At 37.9% G+C, this 21,698-nt stretch overlaps 1 protein-coding gene and 1 pseudogene across 1 annotated transcript in view; one reads left to right on the top strand and one right to left on the bottom strand.

The window, feature by feature from the left end:
- The window catches only part of UNC13C (unc-13 homolog C), a 645,800-nt gene that overhangs the window by 534,811 nt on the left and 89,291 nt on the right, over window positions 1–21,698 (bottom strand). The gene's annotated exons all lie outside the window — the stretch shown is intronic.
- LOC103783227 (intraflagellar transport protein 80 homolog) overlaps window positions 1–21,698 on the top strand; it is a 63,267-nt pseudogene that overhangs the window by 22,646 nt on the left and 18,923 nt on the right.

Here is a 21,698-nt window from a genome sequence, read left to right as displayed (position 1 = left end):
GAAGCAGCACATTGGAAGTCCTACCGCTTGTTCCACTCCCACTCCCACAAGTCAGCAGGGGAACATGGAACCAAACCTCACATTCGGGAATTGTATTGACACCTTGTAACACCTTTATGATGAGTTGAATTTCTGAGTTACTTTACATGTGAATCTTTAAAATTTCTCTCCAGACAGTAAAAATGAATGTCCCATTCTGAATCCAAAGGTGAAGTGCATCAAACACACAACCAGCAAGGGATGCATGTTGTGGAAAAAAAAAAAAAGATATTGGAAGCAATAACCATAAGTGCTTTCACTGGATTAATTGAAAATTTAGGAAATAGAAAATAACATGGGAAGGCCATATTTTCTCCTCCACTCAGCACTCTCTACCCCAGTGAACACACATGCACATACGATGACAGACACATACTCACAGGTTTTCTCCTCTAACCTTGAAGAGGATACAGCCTGAATACTGCTCTTATCTGAAATCTACACACGAGTAATTGAAATTTTGCTTCTCTGGCCATTCTGTTCCATCTCAAGCGCAAACCCAGGAAACCCCGATTAAGTCTCCCAAGTCCCCCTCATTAAGCTAAAAGAAGTAATGGTAAGTGTAGACACATTCTTCCAAATAATGAATTGCTGACTACAGAGAGCCTTCTTTGTTCTAGACACTGCACTAGTACTAGGCATACCTTGCTTTTAGTTTTCATGAGAGTCAAGCAAGGAAGATATCATTAACTCCATGTTACACACACAGGGAAGATAACCTGGTAGGTTCCTGAACCACATGGAAAAGAATTTGGACTATCAAAGCAGGAGCATGCAGGAGGCATGAAAGAGGCAGAGGGGTAAGCACAGGAGAAGGGTGGAAAAGGGACACTAAGAATGTTTGGGGCATGAGCCTGTGGTATGTGACAGGACTATGACATTGCCAAGGCCAGCATCAAGTTTCTGGAACTTCATGTGGATGTTCCCCCCCGCCAAGTTATCTGACCCCAAAGCCAGGTAGGGACCAATCCAAGATTTCTTCTGTTTCAATAGTGTAAAATTAGGTTTTCCTCCTCCTTAAATTCTACATGCTGCATCACTGGAAGAAATAACAGTAAACTATGCAAGAAAAGGCAGAAAATGTTTAAATCCCCATTTATTACTTCCAATGTGAACGCTGCATCAAACTGTACATCACATTGTGTCCACTGTCTATAGACTTAGAGATGAAACAGACAGAGAGCACTCATGTTCTTCTCCACCTGCAATCCTAACTCCCACACCAAATTTACCCTCAGGGGAACAGTGTAGAGAACGGAAGTAACATGCTCTGATCAGAGCTACAGTCCAGAAGTAGATAAACCTGTCTGTAATCAACCTCTGATTTGAAAAATACCAACAACAATAACAATAATGACTTGGTGAAAAACAATGAAATGTCCTATGGATCAGCAGAACCGCCATCCGATGTAAAGCATCTCTTGTCTGGAAGTGCATCTATAATCACATTGTCACCAATGTGGATTAAAAACATTTCTCTTCCTTCATGGTCCAAATAGCATGTCCCCTGTCTGCCCAACTTTTCCTAAGAGCCCAAGACTGACTTGCCTCAAACTGGAAGAGGATACACAAGGATGTCGGGGGAGTGATCCATGGGGCCTGAATCCTGACAAATTATGGCCATGAAAGGAGATGAACTGGCTGATTGGATGAGGGGATAAAAAAAAAAAAAAAGGAAAAGGAAGCCCATGGCTGCTTCTACATTTTTGCCAATGTATTAGGAAAAAAGAGGGACTATTCAGTTGATACAAAAAATATAGGAGCCAATTTTAATAGGAATTTTAAGGCATTTTAAAATCAAGATATATATATATAATATTCAGGATTTGCAGGCTATATAGATGTTACTTGTAGGCATTTCAATAAGAACAGACAAATGTAAGTAAAATTACATTCTTTCCATTTTGGTCTACATGTTGACTAGTTTTGTTCTAAACAATAGTGAAAGTTGCCTTAAAGTGCCTTTTCTCCCAATATCTAAGTTAACCAGAATTGGTTAGAAGTGGAAATTACTGATAATTTCCTCAATCAGGAAAGTTTCTGGCACAGACAAAAACTTTGGTAACTGTTGAAAATGAGCTTGAAGAACATAATACAGAAAGCTATATTTAATCCAGCTTCTTAGTTCCAAGAGCTAATCAGTAACAATCCTCTTTTGCATCATAGACAAGGCTCTGCCTAAAGCAACTGCTCTCTAGGCCCCTCTCAGTGGTAACTGGAGTAGTTCTGGCATAGGAGATCTACCTGTGGTAGTCACCCACATCACACTAATTTAAGCCTGTAATATGCCCATCTGTGGACATAAGGGAATCTTTGGCAATGCATATGCTAATTACCAGATGCTGATTACTGAGAAAATTGAAATAAAAATAATCACATCATAAATAAAGATACAAGTGGGTAAAGATGAGTGAAATATACAGGGTTCCACATTTGAACTTCATGCAGAAAAGAACTTTCTCAGTAGTTGGGTTTTGCAAAAATGCAGAGCTTCCTGTCAGATAATGGGCTCCCTGATGCCAGTAGTGTTTAAGTACAGGCTAGAAATCCATCTGCCACTGATATGATAGAAAGTATACCTGTACTGATGATGAACTGGTGATTTCTAAGTGCTCTCTAAATTTTAAGAGTCTTTGATTTATCTAAAAAAAAAACTGCACTCTACTTTCTGGAGTGGAAATTATTTGAAAATAATGCTTCAAATGAAAACAATAAGAAAAATACATCACAGGAGGTGAATGACACATCTAAATCAAGTATGTTCAATGTCCAGTGCTAGGAGACAGGAAAATAGTGCTTCCAGTAACTGACAAGTACTGAAGTGGAAAATAAGCAAAAGGCCAGGTGCGTTGGCTCACGTCTGTAATCCCAGCACTTTGGGAGGCTGAGGTGGGTGGATCATCAGGTCAGGGGTTCAAGACCAGCCTGACCAAGATGGTGAAATCCCGTCTCTACTAAAAATACAAAAAATTATCTGGGTCAGTGGCAGGTGCCCGTAATCCCAGCTTCTCTGGAGGCTGAGGCAGGAGAATCCATTGAACTTGGAGGGCGGAGGTTGCAGTGAGCCAAGATCTTGCCACTGCACTCCAGCCTGGGTGACTGTGAGAGTCCATCTCAAAAAAAAAAAAAAAGAAAGAAAGAAAATAAGCAACATATAGTACATGTGAAATAAATGGTAATGTTACAAACAAATAAGATAATTTCCATGGTAGCACATTGCTGCATTTCAACAGATTTATAATTCCTGTTTTTCGCCATTTCACTCTCCCTCTTTTGAACTTTCATCTTAAGATTACAAAACAAACACAAATGAGAAGGGATTTATGTTCTTCCTTTGTTAGAGGAGTATCAAACCCGCCTACTTTCTAGGCCTTCTGATGAACATTTTATTTTGAGAGACTGAGCAGCCTCAATTTTATCATTTTGCTGAAAAATTTTTGGTTATAAGGAGACAGGGAACATAATTTCTGAGATCTTAGAAATAAATCCCTTTTGCGAAGGAAAAAAAACTTTTTTGAATGTCCTATAGTATTCCCATATCTTTCTCCACTCCGAGTCTCTTAAAACTGGAATGCAAAATATAGGAGTGGCTACACGGAAATAGAGAATAGAAGTGTGTGCATTAGAGGCTGAGAAGTATAGGGAGGAGGAGAGACTGGTTAACAGACACACTGCTACAGCTAGATAGACCAAATGTGTCTGATGTTCTGCAGCACTATAAGGTGAATATGGTTAACTAACTTATTGTATATCCTCAAAAAGCTAAAAGAGAGGATTGTGAGTGTTTACAACACAAAGACATGCTATGTTTGAGGTGATAAATACCCAGATGATCCAAATTTGATCATTCCACATGTATACATGTATTGAAATATCACTCTGTATCACATAAATATGTATATTACATGTCAACTAAAATAAAAGGAGGGGCCAAACATGTCTCCAAGGTGCTCCAACAATCGTTTCATAATTGTTTGTTTTTTTAATCATTTTTAAATACGCAGACAGAAAAGTGCATTGCACAAAATAAAATACAGAGCTTAAAATTGATCACACCCCCACAAATGTCACGAAGTGTCAGTCAGCACCCCGACCCTTGTCTTGTGCCTAGTTTTCTTTTATTGTGTGGTAAGATTTTTTAAAAGGCACTTTGGGAGGCCAAGGCAAGAGGATCACTTGAGGGCAGGGATTTGAGAACAGCCTGGGTGACAAAGGAGACCCTATCTCTATAAATAATAAATAAATAAATAAAATTTTATTGGAAAAAAGTATAAATACTTCGAGGCAAAGGTTGGTGTATCTTCTTCAAGAGAAGATATTTATTTGCTTCTACTAGGCTTCTGGGCACTGACAATACAGAGTCTCCTTAATGCAAATTCAATGACTGAGATGACTGAAAGCTATAGCTTCTTAGAAGTCTGGCCTGGAGCAAATTCTGAGGAACCCCAAACTAAAAGGTTGAGTATAGGGATTACTTGGGATCCTTCTTTGTAAGACTCTGGACTCTAATGTTTTGTATCTTTTGCTTTAAGGGCCTGTCAAAAGTGCAACTAAACTTCCCGCTGACACTTCTAGAATCGGTAAATGTACCAGGAGAAAGTAGCCCTAAATTTTGAGCATATCTTTGTATATTTTTGTCTCCTCTAGGATCTTAGCCCTATAACTCTCTACTAGCTTCTTTGTTCTCTGATATCTGTAAATTATTTGCCTAGATTTTCTAATCTCCCTCCATAGGGAGGGTTATTCCAAATTACTCTTCTACCAATACTGTTAGCAGAAGTCATAATTAACATTCAGAAGTCTTCTTATCATAATAATTTGGACAAATTGAACCATTTATTTCTATAAAAATAAATTTTTATACATTATCTAAAATAAGGATGTACCTACTTTTGAATGCAAAATAAAGATCATTTTTCTTAATTCTTGCAATTGTGATCTTGAGGCTGAGGGGCCCTGATTCATAGTGACAAAAAAGAGTGACCAAATGGCATTAGCATCTCATCTATATGAGAAGAGAGTATTTCTTCTGACAGAAAAGATAATTTTTTTCAAGTCACTCAACTAGCAGTAATATTTATGGATCCCTTAGCATATGACCTGAATATTCTGCATGTTTTTATGTATACTTTCTTATTTAATATTTATAATATACATCTAAAGTGGATATTAATAGTTCTCATTTACTAACGAGAAAACTAAAGCTCAAAGAAGTGAAATGACCCATTAAAGGATACGTGCCAAAAAATGGCAATGGCCATAAAGGGGATACATTCAGACCCAGGACCCCTGACTTTTGAAAATTATGTGGAAAATAATTCAAACACAAGGCTGGGAATTTATAAAGCCAGAAATAAATGAAACTTATTTAAGAAGGAAAGAAGGTAGATATGTCTTCACGACCATTATTTCTGAGTTATAAAGACAACTCATATACCCATAAAACACAACTGCAAAAAATGAACTTTGCTAGAATCCAACCCACCCATTCCGTTATATATGAGGAACTTAAATCCAACTGACCAATAGAAAGAGAGTAGAAAGAGTACAGAACTGAAGAAAAAAGGGGACATGGATCACAGTTACTGTGAATGGACGGGCTCTCAACAGAAAACTGAGGGAAGAGAGTCAGGACAGCTGGGGTGCAGAAAAGGAAAGTAGCAAGAGTCTGGCTGAGACCGACCCCAGAGCAACGTGGAGCCCTGAAGAAAGGGTAGTGGGAGTCCTCTCTGCTCCCCTCACCTCTGTGGCAATCTGCTGCCTGCCAAACTGTGGGGAAGACCCCCTGCACTCACAGCCCTGGACAACACTGTCCGTGGCGATTTGGAAACTTCATGAGGACAGAGGACCAGGTAGCCAGTTCGCGCAGAGGTTCCCCCATCCCACTCAGACCCAAACTGAGATGGTGAGTACCATACTGGTTACGTACCTATCATTGGCCACTGTCCTGCCTGGGAAATCTCTGCCCCCAAGACAAAGCACCAGCAGATCCCCAGCAAACATACCTTATAATCCCCTCAGACTTTCACAAGCACAGCAGACAATCAAGTCCCTGGGGAGCTGTGGGGTCCCTAGAGATCTAACCCTTGGTGTAGGCTGCCCCAAGGGAGGAGGGAGTGCAGCCCATCAAAGCTCTTTTTGGGACAAAGGAAATGAAGGCGCATCACCAATCTCTGGAAGGGGCAGCACCCAGCAGCTGGGAAGAGGGATAGAGAGGGCGTTATTTCCCGACCCCCACCCCATCTACTATTGTGGATAAAGCAGAGGTTCTCCCCACTGGGGGCTGACACATGTACACTTGGAGAAAGTGCTTTTTCTTGGGGCAGAAAGTGAGCCTGTGCTGCTTGGACTTGCATGAAGATTGGGGCCCAACTCCCTCTCCCTACACAGAGCAGCAGCACCCTGGCAACGGAGGCCAGACAAGCCATACAGTTGTCTGCTCCAGACTGAGGGAAGAGGCTGTGCCCTGAGCCCAGTTTGGTGGTCGCTGCCAGAGGGGCATAGCCACATCCAAAGGTCCACAGCCACACTGCAGCTGGGAGCCAAAGAACAAAGTCTAAATGAACTGGAGGTTTTGAGCCCTGCAACAGGACCATGATAGGGAAGGGAATCGTGTTCCTGGCTGCTCAGGACAAGGCTTCACTCCCACTCCCTACCCCAGGGACCTAGAACACCCCAACATGGTCTCTCCCCATCAGGGTGGGCACTTCCCCCTGAGCTGAGAGTGAGCCGGCTCTTACTCTTCATTGCCACCTACTGGAATGGAGCCTGAATTGCACCACCAAATTAAAAATCTTCCGGAGGGTCTTACTGCTAGTACAGAAGATGTGCTCCCTGAGACCTCCACACCCAGAGCACAGCAGGAGATGGTGTATGGGCTCATATGTCCAATATATCCCTACAACAAGCAGCATCTTAGAAACCTATCACACAGAACCTATCCACAACCAAAGAACCCATTCAGAGCCTTGGCCCCCACAAAAGCACCCAGAAACAAAACCGGATGATTATACACAACATATACCATAGTCATACCCTCAAGGGAAAAGATAAAAAATTAAAAACAGTCCCATCAAAATGATAGAAAACTCAAAAATAAGAAGCGACGGTTCCTTAAGATGAGTAGAAATCAAGAGGAGAACTTGTACAAGAGGAGAACAGTACAAAAAGACAGTGTTTTGACAACTCCAAAAGATTACATTAGCTCTCTGGCAATGGATCCCAACTAGAGTCAAAAGTCTAAAATGACAGATAAAGAATTTAAAGTATAGATTGCAAGGAAACTCAATGAGATCCAAGAGAAAGTTGAAATGAACACAAAGCAACCCAGTCAGACAAAATTTAAAAAAAATTAATGAACAAAGCACATAAGAAACATGGGGCTATGTAAAGCAACCCAATCTATGACTAATCGGCATTATGATAGAGAAGAAGAAAAAGTAGGCAACTTGGAAAACATATTTGAAAGAATAGTTCAGGAAAATTGCCCTAATATTGCTAGAGCTCAAGACCCAGATACAAGAAATTCAGAGAACACCTGCGAGATACTATACAAGATGACCATCACCAAGATATATGATCATCAGGCTATCCAAGGTCAATGCTAATGAAGACAACTTGAAGGCATAGAGTAAAGGGCAAAATTACCTATACAGAAAATCCCATTAGGCTAACAGCGGTCTTCTAAACCAGAAGAAATTAGGGGCCTACTTTTAGCCTTCTTAAAGGAAAATAAATGACATTCATGCATTTTATATCCTGACAAACTAAACTTCATAAATGAAAAAGAAATAAAACTTTTCCCAGGCAAGCAAATGCTAAGGGAATTCATAACCACCAGACCAGCCCTATAAGAAATGATCAAAGGAGTTCTAAACATGGAAATGAAAGGATGATACTTGCTACCGTAAAAGGACAAGTAAGTACAAAGTTCACAGATCCCATAAAGCAGCTACACAGTTGTACAAAGCAACTAGCTAACAATGCTAGGAGAGGAACAAAACCTCACATATCAATATTAACCTTGAAAGTACATAGCTTAAATGCTCTATTTAAAAGACACAGAGTGGAAAATTGGATTAAAAAACAATACTCAACCTGCCGTTGCCTTCAAGAGTCCCATATTATGTGTAATGATACCCACAGACTCAAAGTAAAGAGATGAAGAAAGATCTCTCATGCAAATGGAAAGCGAAGGAAAAAAAAAAGCAGGGATTGCTATTCTTGTATCTGATGAAACATACTTTAAAACAACGGTAAAAATAAATAAAAGAGTATTATATAATGATAAAGGATTCAATTCAACAGGAAAATTTAACTATCCTAAGTATATACAAACCCAATATCAGAGTACCAAGATTCACAAACAAATACTACTGTATCAAGAAAAGAGGCAGACAGCCATACAATAATAGTGAAGGGCTTCAACACTCCACTGACAGCACTAGAAAGATCATCAAAGCATAAGCTAATAAAGTAACTCAGGACTTAAATTGGACTCTTGTCCAAATGGACTTAATAGGCATCTACAGAACATTCAATTCAATACCAAAGAATATACATTTTATCATCTGTGCATGAAACAAACTCTAAAATGGTCATAAGGCAAATCTCAGTAAGTTCTAAAATCAAAATCATATCAAGCATATTATCGGACCACAAAACAAAATTTCAAATTAATACCAAGAGGAACCCTCAAAACCACACAAATATATGGAAACTAAACAACTTGCTCCTGAATGGCTTTTGAATAAGCAACTAAATTAAGGCAGAAGTTTTTAAAATTTTGAAACAAACAAAAATAGACACACAACATACCAAAACCAATGGAGATACAACAAAACAGTGTTAAGAGGAAATTTTATAGCGCTAAATGCCTACACCAAAAAGATAGAAAGTTCTCAAATTAACAACCTAATGCTGCACCTAAAGGAACTAGAAAAACAAAAACTAACCAAATGCAAAGTTAGCAAAAGCAAAGAAACAACAAAGATTAAATGGAATTGTGACCCCAAAAAGCACACAAAGGATCAACAAAACAAAAAGTTGGTTATTTGAAAGGATAAACAAAACTGACATACCAATATCTAGATTAACCAAGAAAAAGAGAGAAGATTCAAATAAGCACAATCAGAATTGATAAAGGTGTCATCACACCTGACACCACAAAAATACAAAAGATCCATAAAGACTACTATGAACATTTCTATGTGTACAAAATAGAAACCAAGAGGAAATAGATAAATTCCTAGAAACATATGACTTCCCAAGATTAAAACAGTAAGAAATTGAAATCCTGAACAGACTAATAACAAGTTATAGAAATGAATCGGTAATAAAAAATCTACCAACTAAAAAAAGCCCAAGATCAGATGGATTCATAGCCAAATTCTACCAGATGTACAAAGAAGAGCTGATACCAATCTTTCGGAAATGTTTCCAAAAAACTGAGAAAGAGAGATTCCTCCTTAAATCATTCTGTGAAGCCAGTGTCATCCTGATACCAAAATGTGACAATGACACAACAAAAATAGAAAACTATAGGTCAGTATCCTTGATGAACGTAGACCCCAAAATCTTCAACAAAATACTAGCAAATCAAATCAAGAAGCTTATCAAAAAGTCAGTTCATCACAATCAAGTGGGTTTTATTCCATGGATGCAAGGATGATTCAACATATGTAAATCAATAAGTGTAATTCACTACATAAACAGAACTAAGAACAAAAACTATTCGATCCTCTCAATCGATGCCAAAACAGAATTCAATAAAATCCAACATCACTTTATGATAAAAAAAAAAAAAAAAACGCTCGACAAACCAGGCCTTGAAGGAAGTACCTCAAAATAATCAAAGCCATATATGACAAGCCCACACCTAACATTATACTGAATGGGGAAAAGTTGAAAGACTTCCTCCTAAAACCTGGAACAAGACAAGGATGTCTACTCTAACCATTTCTATTCAGCAAAGTACCGGAAGTCCTAGCCAGAGTAATTAAGCAAGAGAAAGAAAGAAAAAGCATCTAAACAGGAAAAGAGGAAATCAAATTATTTCTATTTACTGATGACATGATTCTATAACCAGAAAGCCTTAATGATTCTTTGAAAAGACTCCTAGACCTGATAAAGGACTTCAGCAGTTTTCAGGATACAAAATTAATGCACAAAAATCAATTGCATTTCATACACCAATAGTGCTCAAGCTGAGAACCAAATGAAAAACTCAATCCCATTTATAATAGCCACACACACAAAAATAAAATACCCAGGAATACATCTAACAACGAGGTAAAAGACCGTTACCAGAACCATAAAACAATGATGAAAGAAATCATAAGTGATACAAACAAGTGCAAAAACATCCCATGCTTATGAATAGGAAGAATTCATATCATTAAAATGACTATACTGTCCATAAAAAAAAACTAAAAATTCAGTGAAATTCCTATGAAACTACCAACATCAATTTTCACAGGATTAGAAAAAAATGATTAAAATTAATATGGAACTAAAATATGCCAGAATAGCCAAAGCAATCCTACACAAAAAAGAACAAAGCCAGAGGTATGACCTTACCTGACTTCAAACTATACTACAAAGCTATGGCAACCAAAGGAGCATCGTACAAGTACAGAAATACACACATAGATCAATGGAACAGAATAGAGAACACAAAAATAAAGTCACACACCTATAACCAACTGATCTTCTACAAACTCAACAAAAATAGACAAAGAGAGAGGAACACCGTATTCAATAAATAGTGCTGGGAAAACTGGCTAGACACATGCAGAAGAATAAAAATAGATCCCCATCTCTCGCCATATACAAAAATTAACTCAAGATGGATGAAGGACTTAAATGTAAGACCTGAAACTATAAAAATTCTAGAATAAAATCTAGGAGAAACTCTTCTGGATATTGGCCTAGGCAAAAAATTTATAATTAAGACTTCAAAAGTAAATGCGACAGAAACAAAAATAGACAAATGGAACTTAAACTAAAGAGCTCCTGCACAGCAAAAGAAACAATCAACAGAGGAAGCAGCCTACAGAATAGGAAAAACTATTTGCAAACTACACACTCAACAGAGGACTAACATCCAGAATTTATGAGAAACTTAAGGAAATCAGCAAGAAAAAACAACTCCATTAAAAGGTGGACAAAGGACATGAACAGACAATTCTCAAAAGAATCCATACAAGCAGCCAACAAACATATGAGAAAGTGCTCGACATCACTAATCATCAGAGAAATGCAAATAAAAACTACAATGAAAACCCATCTCACACCAGTCATAATGGCTGTTATTTTAAAAAAATTTGTTGGCAAAGAGGCAGAGAAAGGGAACACTTATACACTATTGGCAGAAATGTAAATTAGCTCATCTTCTATGAACAAGAGTATAGAGATTTCTCAAATAACTAAAAGTGGAACTAAAATTCGATTAAACAATCCTAATGCTAGGAATCTACCTAAAGGAAAATAAATCATTCTATAAAAAAATATAGCTGGACTCTTATGGTTATTGCAGCACTTACAGTAGCAAAGTTATGGAATCAACCTATGTGTCCATCAATGGATGAATGGATAAGAAAATATGATATGTATACACACTATAGAATGCCACACAGCTATAAAACCACATGTATAGCCTCCAGCTTCATCCATCTTGTATTTTACAGCAACATGGATGGAGCTGGAGGCTATTATATCAAGTGAAATAAATCTGAAACAAAAAATACCACGTGCTCACTAATAAGTGGGAGCTAAACAATGAGTACACATGGACATAAACATGGAAATAATAGACACTGGGGACTCCAATGTAGGGAAGGCTGGGAGGGAAGAAGAGATTGAAAAACTACCTATTAGGTATACGTTTACTATTTGGGTAATGGGTTCACTAGAAGCCCAAACCCCAGCATTATGCAATATACTCACGTAACAAATCTGCACAAGTACCCCCTAAATCTGTAATAAAATTTTTTTAAAGGTGACAGGAAAAGAAAATTACACAGGCTTATTTTTTTTAGTTGGCAATTTCTAATTTAGCAAACTGGTTTGTATTATTGCTATTAAATTTAATTAGATGTTATGGGACTAATAAAACAGCATCTATTTGTGCCAATTTGAGAAGTAGTTGGCCAGGCATGGTGGCTCATGCCTGTAATCCCAGCACTTTGGGAGGCCTAGGTGGGCAGATCACATGAGACCAAGAGTTTGAGAGCAGCCTGGTCAACATGGTGAAACCCAGTCTATACTAAAAATGCAAAAATTAGCTGAGCGTGGTGGTGCATGCCTGTAGTTCCAGCTACTCGGGAGGCTGAGGCAGGAGAATCGCTTGAACCTGGGAGGCAGAGGTTGCAGTAAGCCAAGATCATGCCAAAGCACTCCAGCCTGGGAGACAGAGAGAGACTCTGTCTCAAAAAAAAAAAAGAAAGAAAGAAAAGAAAAGGAAAAATAAAAAAGAAATAGATGTTTTAAGAATGAAAATCTTGCTGAAGAAATACAATTTGCAAATAAGAAAATGTATTAAAATGCACCATAAGAAACATGTTTAATAATCTATATTAAGAATGCATTTTTAGAGTTTTCCAAGCAAGATATTCAGTAAGAAATGGCCTATTCCCTTTTCTCGTTCCCTTTGCTTCCAAGGTTTTTTGAGACCCATAAATACAGGGAAGAAAGAGACTCATAGTCTTCACTATAACAGGCCCCTGGACTTGTTGCCTAAAGACCAAAACCCAAGACTCAGTTTAACCAATAATTAACCATGTGAACTTGATAAGCTACTCATCTCTCAGATACCATTTTCTTATACATAAATATGGGGATAAAATATCCATTCTACAGATTAGAAAAATATAACAATTCATAAAGACCACTATTACAAAGAGGATTTTCATAATAATTTCTCTAAATCAATCTGATAATGTTAAGTTCAACTCTGGTGGAAAGAAAGCAAGTAGAAATATTTGTTCAGCTATGTCCATTTTTCCCCCTTTATTCCTACTTAACAGCAAAGAATACTCCCACAGGGATCTGACCTAAAACCAAACACGGAAATGAAGGTAAAGGTGTGTATTTGTGTGTTGGGTGGTGGGTAATGACAATTCCAATTTCTAGTTTTCTTATGCAGAAACCAACTCGTTATCAAGTGGTAATAGAGACTAGCTATCACTCTTCTGCCAGCAACCTCCTATTCTATTTCCACTACCCAATAAATGTGGTGTTTTCCAGGGAACTGTAAACACTTTAAAAAATAATTAACCTGAATGTTTCCCACATTTATAAATGGTGGAGGGCATTTAAATGGAAGTTAAATTCAGTATAAGATTCTAAGTGAAGGAGCAGAAAGAGGTGACCTAGAACTCTAGAAAACCCTATTCTGAAGTGCACTGCAATCAACTAGCTGTGTGACTTTGAACAAATTACTAAGTAACCTCATCTGTAAAATGAAGGCAATTATCTAGATAATCTCTAAAGTCCTGTTGAGCTTGCAGATTTAAAACTATTTTGATTTGCATGTTCATTTAATATTTAAAATAATTCTCTGGCATTATTATATCTGAAGATGATAGTTAAACAGGGAATGTTTTCTAAATATGAGCACACACATATTCATAAATGCAATACATATACAAATTATGCATGAGTTATTTTCAGTAAGTTGCAATGCAGTTGGCCACACTGAGATATTTTCAGTAAGTTGCAATGCAGTTGGCCACACTGAGATTCCACAATCGCTGCTCAATACTTCTAATAGTATTAACAACCATCACTTATGGAAAGCTCAAGAAGTCTGACATACTGGACAAAGTATTCAGTTGCTGCAAAAGCAATTGCAGTTTTGGACACTCCTTTTTTTTTTTTTTTTTTTTTTCTGAGACAGAGTCTCCCTCTGTCGCCCAGGCTGGAGTGCAGTGGCGCCATCTCGGCTCACTGCAAGCTTCGGCTCACTGCAAGCTCCGCCTCCAGGTTCACGCCATTCTCCTGACTCAGCCTCCCGAGTAGCTGGAACTACAGGCACCTGCCGCCAGGTCTGGCTAATTTTTTGTATTTTTAATAGAGACGGTGTTTCGCCGTGTTAGCCAGGATGGTCTCCATCTCCTGACCTCGTGATCCGCCCGCCTCGGCCTCCCAAAGTGCTGGGATTACAGGCATGAGCCACCGCGCCCGGCCTTGGACATGACTTTTGATAGTAAAAACTGCAATTACATTGGCACCAACTGAATCATTGACATACACCCTTTCCTTTGACTGTGTTATTATTCTTTGAGTGATATAAGATATTTTACAGATATAGAAATTGCAGCTCAGGCCATAGTAAATGTTGGAGCACAGGTCTGACTGACTCCAACTACACGATATTGATGATACTAAAAACCTACATCACCAGTTAAGAAAGTGCTTTAAGGTAACCAATTCTTGAAGAACTGTGAATAGAAAGCGGCTGTGGATCTTTCTATTCAACATAGTACTGGAAGTTCTGGCCAGGGCAATCAGGCAAGAGAAAGAAATAAAGGGTATTCAAATAGCAAGAGAGGAAGTCAAATTGTCTCTGTTTGCAGATGACATGATTGAATATTTAGAAAACCCCATTGTCTCACCCCCAAATCTCCATAAGGTCATAAGCAACTTCAGCCAAATCTTGGAATATGAAATCAATGTGCAAAAATCACAAGCATTCCTGTACACCAATAATAGACAAACAGCCAAACCATGAGTGACTCCCATTCATAATTGCTACAAAGAGAATAAAATACCTAGGAATACAACTTACAAGGGATGTGAAAGACCTCTTCAAGGAGAACTACAAACCACTGCTCAAGGAAATGAGACAGGAGGACACAAACAAATGTAAAAACATTTCATGCTAATGAATACAAAGAATCAATATCGTGAAAATGGCCATACTTTCCAAAGTAATTTGTAGGCTCACTGCTATCCCCATTAAGCTACCATTGACTTTATTCACAGAATTAGAAAAAACTACTTTAAATTTCATATGGAACCAAAAAGAGCCCACATAGCCAAGAAAATCCTAAACAAAAAGAACAAAGCTAGAGGCATCACGCTACCTGACTTCAAACTATACTACAAGGCCACAGTAACCAAAACAGCATGGTAGTGGTACCAAAACAGATATATAGACCAATGGAACAGAACAGAGGCCTCAGAAATAATACCACACAACTACAACCATCTGATCTTTGACAAACCTGACAAAAACAAGCAATGGGGAAAGGATTCTCTGTTCAATAAATGGTGTTGGGAAAACTGGCTAGCCATATGCAGAAAACTGAAACCGGACTCCTTCCTTACACCTTATACAAAAATTAACTCAAGATGGATTGAAGACTTAAATGTAACAACTAAAGCCATAAAAATCCTAGAAGAAAACCTAGGCAATACCATTCTGGACATAGGCATGGGCAAAGACTTCATGACTAAAACACCAAAAACAATGGCAGCAAAAGCTAAAATTGACAAATGGGATCTGATTAAATGAAAAAGCTTCTGCACAGCAAAAGAAACTATCATCAGAGTTAACAGGCAACCTACAGAATGGGAGAAAATTTTGGCAATCTATCCATCTGACAAAGGGCTAATATCCAGAATCTACAAAGAACTTAAACAAATTTACAAGAAAAAAACAACCCCATCAAAAAGTAGGCAAAGGATATAGACAGATACTTGTCAAAAGAAGACATTTATGCAGCCAATAAACATATGAAAAAATGCTCATCATCACTGGTTATTAGAGCAACGCAAATGAAAACCACAATGAGATGCTAGCTCATGCCAGTTAGAATGGCGATTATTAAAAAGTCAGGCAACAACAGATGCTGGAGAGGATGTGGAGAAATGGTAACACTTTTACACTGTTGATGGGAGTGTAAATTAGTTTAACCATTGTGGAAGACAGTGTGACGATTCCTCAAGGATCTAGAACCAGAAATACCACTGGACCCAGCAATCCCATTACTGGGTATATAACCAAAGGATTATAAATCATTCAACTATAAAGACACATGCACATGTATATGTATTGCAGCACTGTTCACAATACCAAAGACTTGGAACCAACCCAAATGCCCATCAATGATAAACTAGATAAAGAAAATGTGGCACATATACACCACAGAATACTATGCAGACATAAAAAAGGATGGGTTCATGTCCTTTACAGGGACATGGATGAAGCTGGAAACCACCATTCTCAGCAAACTAACACAAGAACAGAAAACCAAACACCACATGTTCTCACTTATAAGTGGGAGTTGAACAATGAGAACCCATGGACACAGGGAGGGGAATATCACATACCAGGGCCTGTCGGGGGGTGGAGGGCTAGGGGAGGGATAGTATTAGGAGAAATACCTAATGTAGATGACGCGTTAATGGGTGTAGCAAACCACCATGGCACGTGTATACCTATGTAACAAACCTGCATGTTCTGCATATGTACCTCAATACTTAAACAATAATTTTAAAAAAAAGAAGAAGAAAGAGGCTGTGGATCAATGGCAGTTTGAATTGTTGGCAAGGTCAAGGTTTGGTTAGTAAATTCATTACTCAGTTATATAATTATACCTACAAGTAGTAAAATGTTCTTTTATTCAGATCATTATGAGGACTCAAAAGTGTGTATTACATAAGACAAATGAGGACAAAATTCTCCTAAGAGTTCCCAGATAATTCAAATTCCTTTCCCATCTTATCTCTGCCTACCTTATACTGAACTTCCCATTAAAATCATTAAAGTATGAAAAAAGAAAACATAGTGGCTTGAAAGAAAGGGGGGATAAAAAGGTCTTGTGTTATCTACGCAAGTCAAGACCCATATCATAGTAACATGGGGTATTCCAAACTCTTTGGGTGATGTGCGCAATTTTCCCCTCTTTGTGCTCTGTTGGCTCCATTGAAGAAACAAAAGAGTGCAAAGGACAGCCTCAGCTACCAGGCCTTTTGCTGGGCATTCTGATGGAAAATTCAGTTGCCCTGGATTTGGGTTTATTACCAATTTTATCTATAGATACACTAGGAAGCAAAATCCCTATGGTGTGAAAATACAGATTTTTCTAAAAGAAGGCTTATTTTAGGCTGGGCGTTTGGCATCTCAGACAAGCTTGAAATAACATCTGAAATTACAAACTGCATTATCCCAGAGGAAATGCACCCCTGCTCACTACCCTGTACTTCCACACATTAATTCTAGGTCAGCCATAGATCAGAGTCCTGCTTTCCACTCCCAGAACTAGGAAAACAAAGAGATACAAAGTCTATGGGAAAAGTAATAAAAGAATGGAGAAGATCAAATTCTGCAACAGAGAAGGAGGGATGTCCCAGATGGCAGTAGAAGCAAATCTAAGGTCATCTTAGGAAACCAAGTAGAGTGAAATAGTTTGCTTGGGAAGGCCAGACAAGGAAGCAGAAGAGCAACCAAGTGAGGAGCCAGAGATATCAAGAGACATTGTGACCAGCAGTAAGTCAGGGCAGGGGTCAGGAATCTTTTCCTTTAAAGGCACAAGATTATAAATACTTTAGGCTTTGAGGAACATGTAGTCTCTGTTGCAACTACTCAACGCTGCCATTACAGCAACCAGAGACAATGTGAAAAAGGGCATGACTGTTTCAATTAAGCTTTATGTATGAACACTGATATTTAAATTGTATGTAATTTTCATATGTCATGAAATAGTGTTCTTTTTGTTTTTCTCAACCATTTCAAAATATAAGAACCATTCTTATCTTGCTGTTCCTACAAAGAGGTAGCAGGCCACATGTGGCCCATAGACCATTGTTTGCCTACACTGGATTGGAGTGAGCCATTCAGAACTGATCATATGGAGTCTCATTTTTTAGTGTATGGTACCTCTGCATGCTTGAAAGTTAACATTTATGAGTTGGTTGCAGAAGAAATATCAATAATCTGATTTGTGAAATACATATTTTACACAAAAATGCCAATAATAGAAAATAGTAACAATACCCATTACTTCTACAGATTTTACTATGCTCTAGGCACTGTTTTTTACATATAGTATTAAATATTTAATGAAGTAGGAACTGCTATCTGCATTTATAGATAAAAATCCTGAGCAACACAAGAATATTGATATTTATAGCTATCCACAATTTATCTGCAATTCTGAAATCCTACAAGTTTACAAATTTTTTTTAAAAAAAGGAAATTTGATATAAAAATCTGATCTGAATTGGTGGCTATGCCTAGTCTTTATTTCTGCCACTTGGGGTGAACATTCATACATTTCATGTTAAAAATATTAATTATCAGATGCTACACCAGACTCTGCTAGACTCTTTCATAAAAGTTCATATAGGAATAGTATTATCTTTATAAAGTTAAAAAAACTGCCTTTCCAAACACATCAGGCCCTATAGATGTTGAATAAAAAATTATATATCTTCTACCAAAAAGTATGAACCAAATCCCATGAATGATAGTGTGGTCTATTAAAATAAAACTGGACTAACAGTTTGAAATTTTTGGGTCGAATCCAGCTTGTAAGTAATGAGTTGGGATCTTAATAAACTTTACTTCACTCTCTGGATTTCACTTTCCTTATCTTGACCAAATATCCACAAGGCCAGATGAGAAATGTAGATGAAGGAAGCCGAGAAACTGTAGCTTCCGGGAGAGCAGAGGCCACAGCTAACTGGAAAACATGGGCCCTGTCTTTTGTCACATGAACATGCATGGTCCAAGTATCCTGAAAAATTTGATACAAAACAGAACCATATTTATATGTGAATTTTTTAGGATTAAAAAAACCTATGCAAGCTAACAAAACAGGTCTGTAGACAAACTGTGATGTACAGACTGCAATCCTCATCTGACTGATGGGCTGTAACATCATCTTATACTGCATTCAGACTCAAATTCCATTCCTTCTGCTTTTACTTGCAGCTGGTGGTAACTTGCCTGCCTTGAAGCCCCTGTAGCACTTACATATTCCACTTAGTCAGCTGTTGGCACGGGCTGCCTTCCATTTTCAGTTATCTTTTCATATCTTCATGTCTTTTATGCCTAACTAGATTATAAGATCCTTGAGGGTCCTTGAGGGTGATGAAGTATTTCTGAATTTCTGTAACAATTGGCTCAGTGCCTCGAACACAGCAAGAGCTTAATGAAAACATTTGAATTGATGTAAAAACAGGCTATAAATAGCTTTGGCTAAATCATAAAGCCAAAGTCTGTGTTACTTGGATTCTTCATTGCCGGTGGGAGACATTGTGGTAAAATCGCCCTAGTAGGGGCTTCGGAATCCAACAGACCTAAATCAGAATACCAGCTCCTTTGCTTCAAGCTCTATGACCTTGAGCTTATTACATAACTGTCTAAGGATCATTGCAAAATGGAAGGTTAACAATACTCAACTTATTCTGTGGATTAAGTGAAGTAATGTATAAAGCATGTGGAATAGCATAAGTGTCATTTACTGCTTATTCTCTTCATCGCTTCTGTGGCCAAGGAAAGAGAAAGGTTCTTACAGAAGATTGAGGACTACTCCTCACATGGCTCTTCACTATCTACAGAAAATCAGATCCAGTAACTGCTGCAGAATCCCTGGAGGTCAGGTATACCTACCTCACCGTAGTTCAAGGCGTTATCTAACGTTACAGTGTAACTTGTATGATTTCAAACAAATTATGTTTTTCTGAGCTGACCTGAACATTCTTTCTTCTCCTTTTAAGCAATTGAAGTACCTCTCCAAGTACATGGCCCATGACAAGTTATCTTTAGCTTCAAAGAAATAAAATAAAAAACAACGTTTGACACAAACTTGGCCAAGCATAGAGCCATGAATAATTTTCAATATATACATGAGAGCAATTTAGTTAAGGATGTGGTTTTCAGGATTATTTTATGCAGACATAACAAACTTCTAAAACAGTCTTGTTAGGAAAACGTGGACAGTGGGTCAGGATTCAAACACACTTGTGATATTATGAATGTCTATCCTTATAGGCTGCCTGAGACAAGACTCCAGTCACTGTGATACAAAGGAGACAGTACACAAGGCTTCCAAAATGTCATAGACTGGTATCATAGAACCTTTGCACAAAAAGGGATTTAGCCAAGTAGTCCAGCCCTTTTCTCTACAACTTCCCAAAGGTCATCTTGGAGCTGCTTAAACACTTTCAGACAGAAGAGGAACGCACTCCTTGTAGTGATAACCTTTGTCATTGCCATATTGAGAGGAATAACACTAAGACAAGATCTTAGATCTGTTTCTGTCTCTTAGTCTGCTCTCTGAAGATATTCAGGATAGCTTAAAGTGTAAGCATCTGTATTTGTATAAATATATACTGAGTATCACATTGTGTTCCTAGAATTATTTAAGATGTGCTAGGTAATACAAAGTAAGTCTAATGAACTTTCTAATGTGACTTACTGCTTATCTTGATGGCAGCATCCAAACACCATAACTTATTTCAGAATGCCTAAAATAGATATAATGCCCTATGCACAGTGACCTGTCAATATTACTCACTAATCCTGTAGTTTGCCCTCATTATGGGATCAAAAGTGTTAAGAGGAAAAAGAAAAGTTCTGACAATTTCTAGTCCACTTTTCTGAAACTGACTACTACAGTTAATCTATGTGTTCATCCATGGTATTGTGCAGCTTATGCTTTTTGAATAAATATATATATTTAGTATGGTTCTGTGATAATTAGAAGAACAAAGCCAGTTGTATACTTATAATCATGAGGTGAAGACAATCAACACATTCTCCTTTAGCAGTGGTTGGCAGACTTCTTTCGTAAACTACCAGATAATAAATACACGCTTTGCCAACCTTGCAGTCTCTGTGGCAACCACTGAACTTTGCCATTGTACAGTTACAGTAGCCATAGACAATATGTAAACAAATGGATGTGTCTGTGCTCCAAATTAAACTTTATTTACAAAAGCAGGTGGCTGCTTGGATTTAGCCCCCAGAACCAGTGTGGTGGAGTGGGAAGAACATTGACCTGGGAGTCAGGAGAAGGAAGTTCTAGCTGCGGCCGTTCTTCTAGCTACCTCTATAATGGCAAACACTTCACAACTTTGGGTTTGAGTCTTCATCTCTAAATGGAACAAATTAGATGATTTTTCTTGAACATCAGTTTCAAAGTGTCTATGAATCAGTTATCAAAATCTCTTAAATGGTTGTGGCTATTGAATTGTTCAGGTTACGTTGCTGCTACATTCAAAACTTTGGGGCTTTCCTTAACACTGACTACGGGAGCTCCCAAAAGGCCCTCCTGAAAAATCAGTCACCAGTGTAGGTAATGAAATTGAAGGGATGGGAAATTTCTCTTTCCTTAGGAAAATGACAGATACTGCTTCTCAATAATCCCAATTTAAGGTTCCCAGATTTAGCAAGTGTAAGTTATTTGTTGTTTATCTGAAATATAATTTAACTGGGTATCCTGTATTTTACCTGGCAATATTACTCTAACTCCTTAATTTTAAAAAGGAGTCAGACTGTTGACACTTTTACACATGTATTTTCACATGTATTGAGCTCACTAGGTCTCACAGCATTCCACATATTGGGCACAGGGATCGTTATCTTCATTCTAATCAGGAAAAAGTAGAGGTGTCAGGACTTAGGAATTATCTAATCTCAGAGGGCT

Source organism: Pan paniscus, chromosome 16 (assembly GCF_029289425.2).
Source record: "Pan paniscus chromosome 16, NHGRI_mPanPan1-v2.0_pri, whole genome shotgun sequence".
Lineage (NCBI taxonomy): Eukaryota > Metazoa > Chordata > Mammalia > Primates > Hominidae > Pan > Pan paniscus.
The sequence above is the reverse complement of the archived record's forward strand: the minus strand, read 5'-3'. Positions and strand labels throughout refer to the sequence as shown.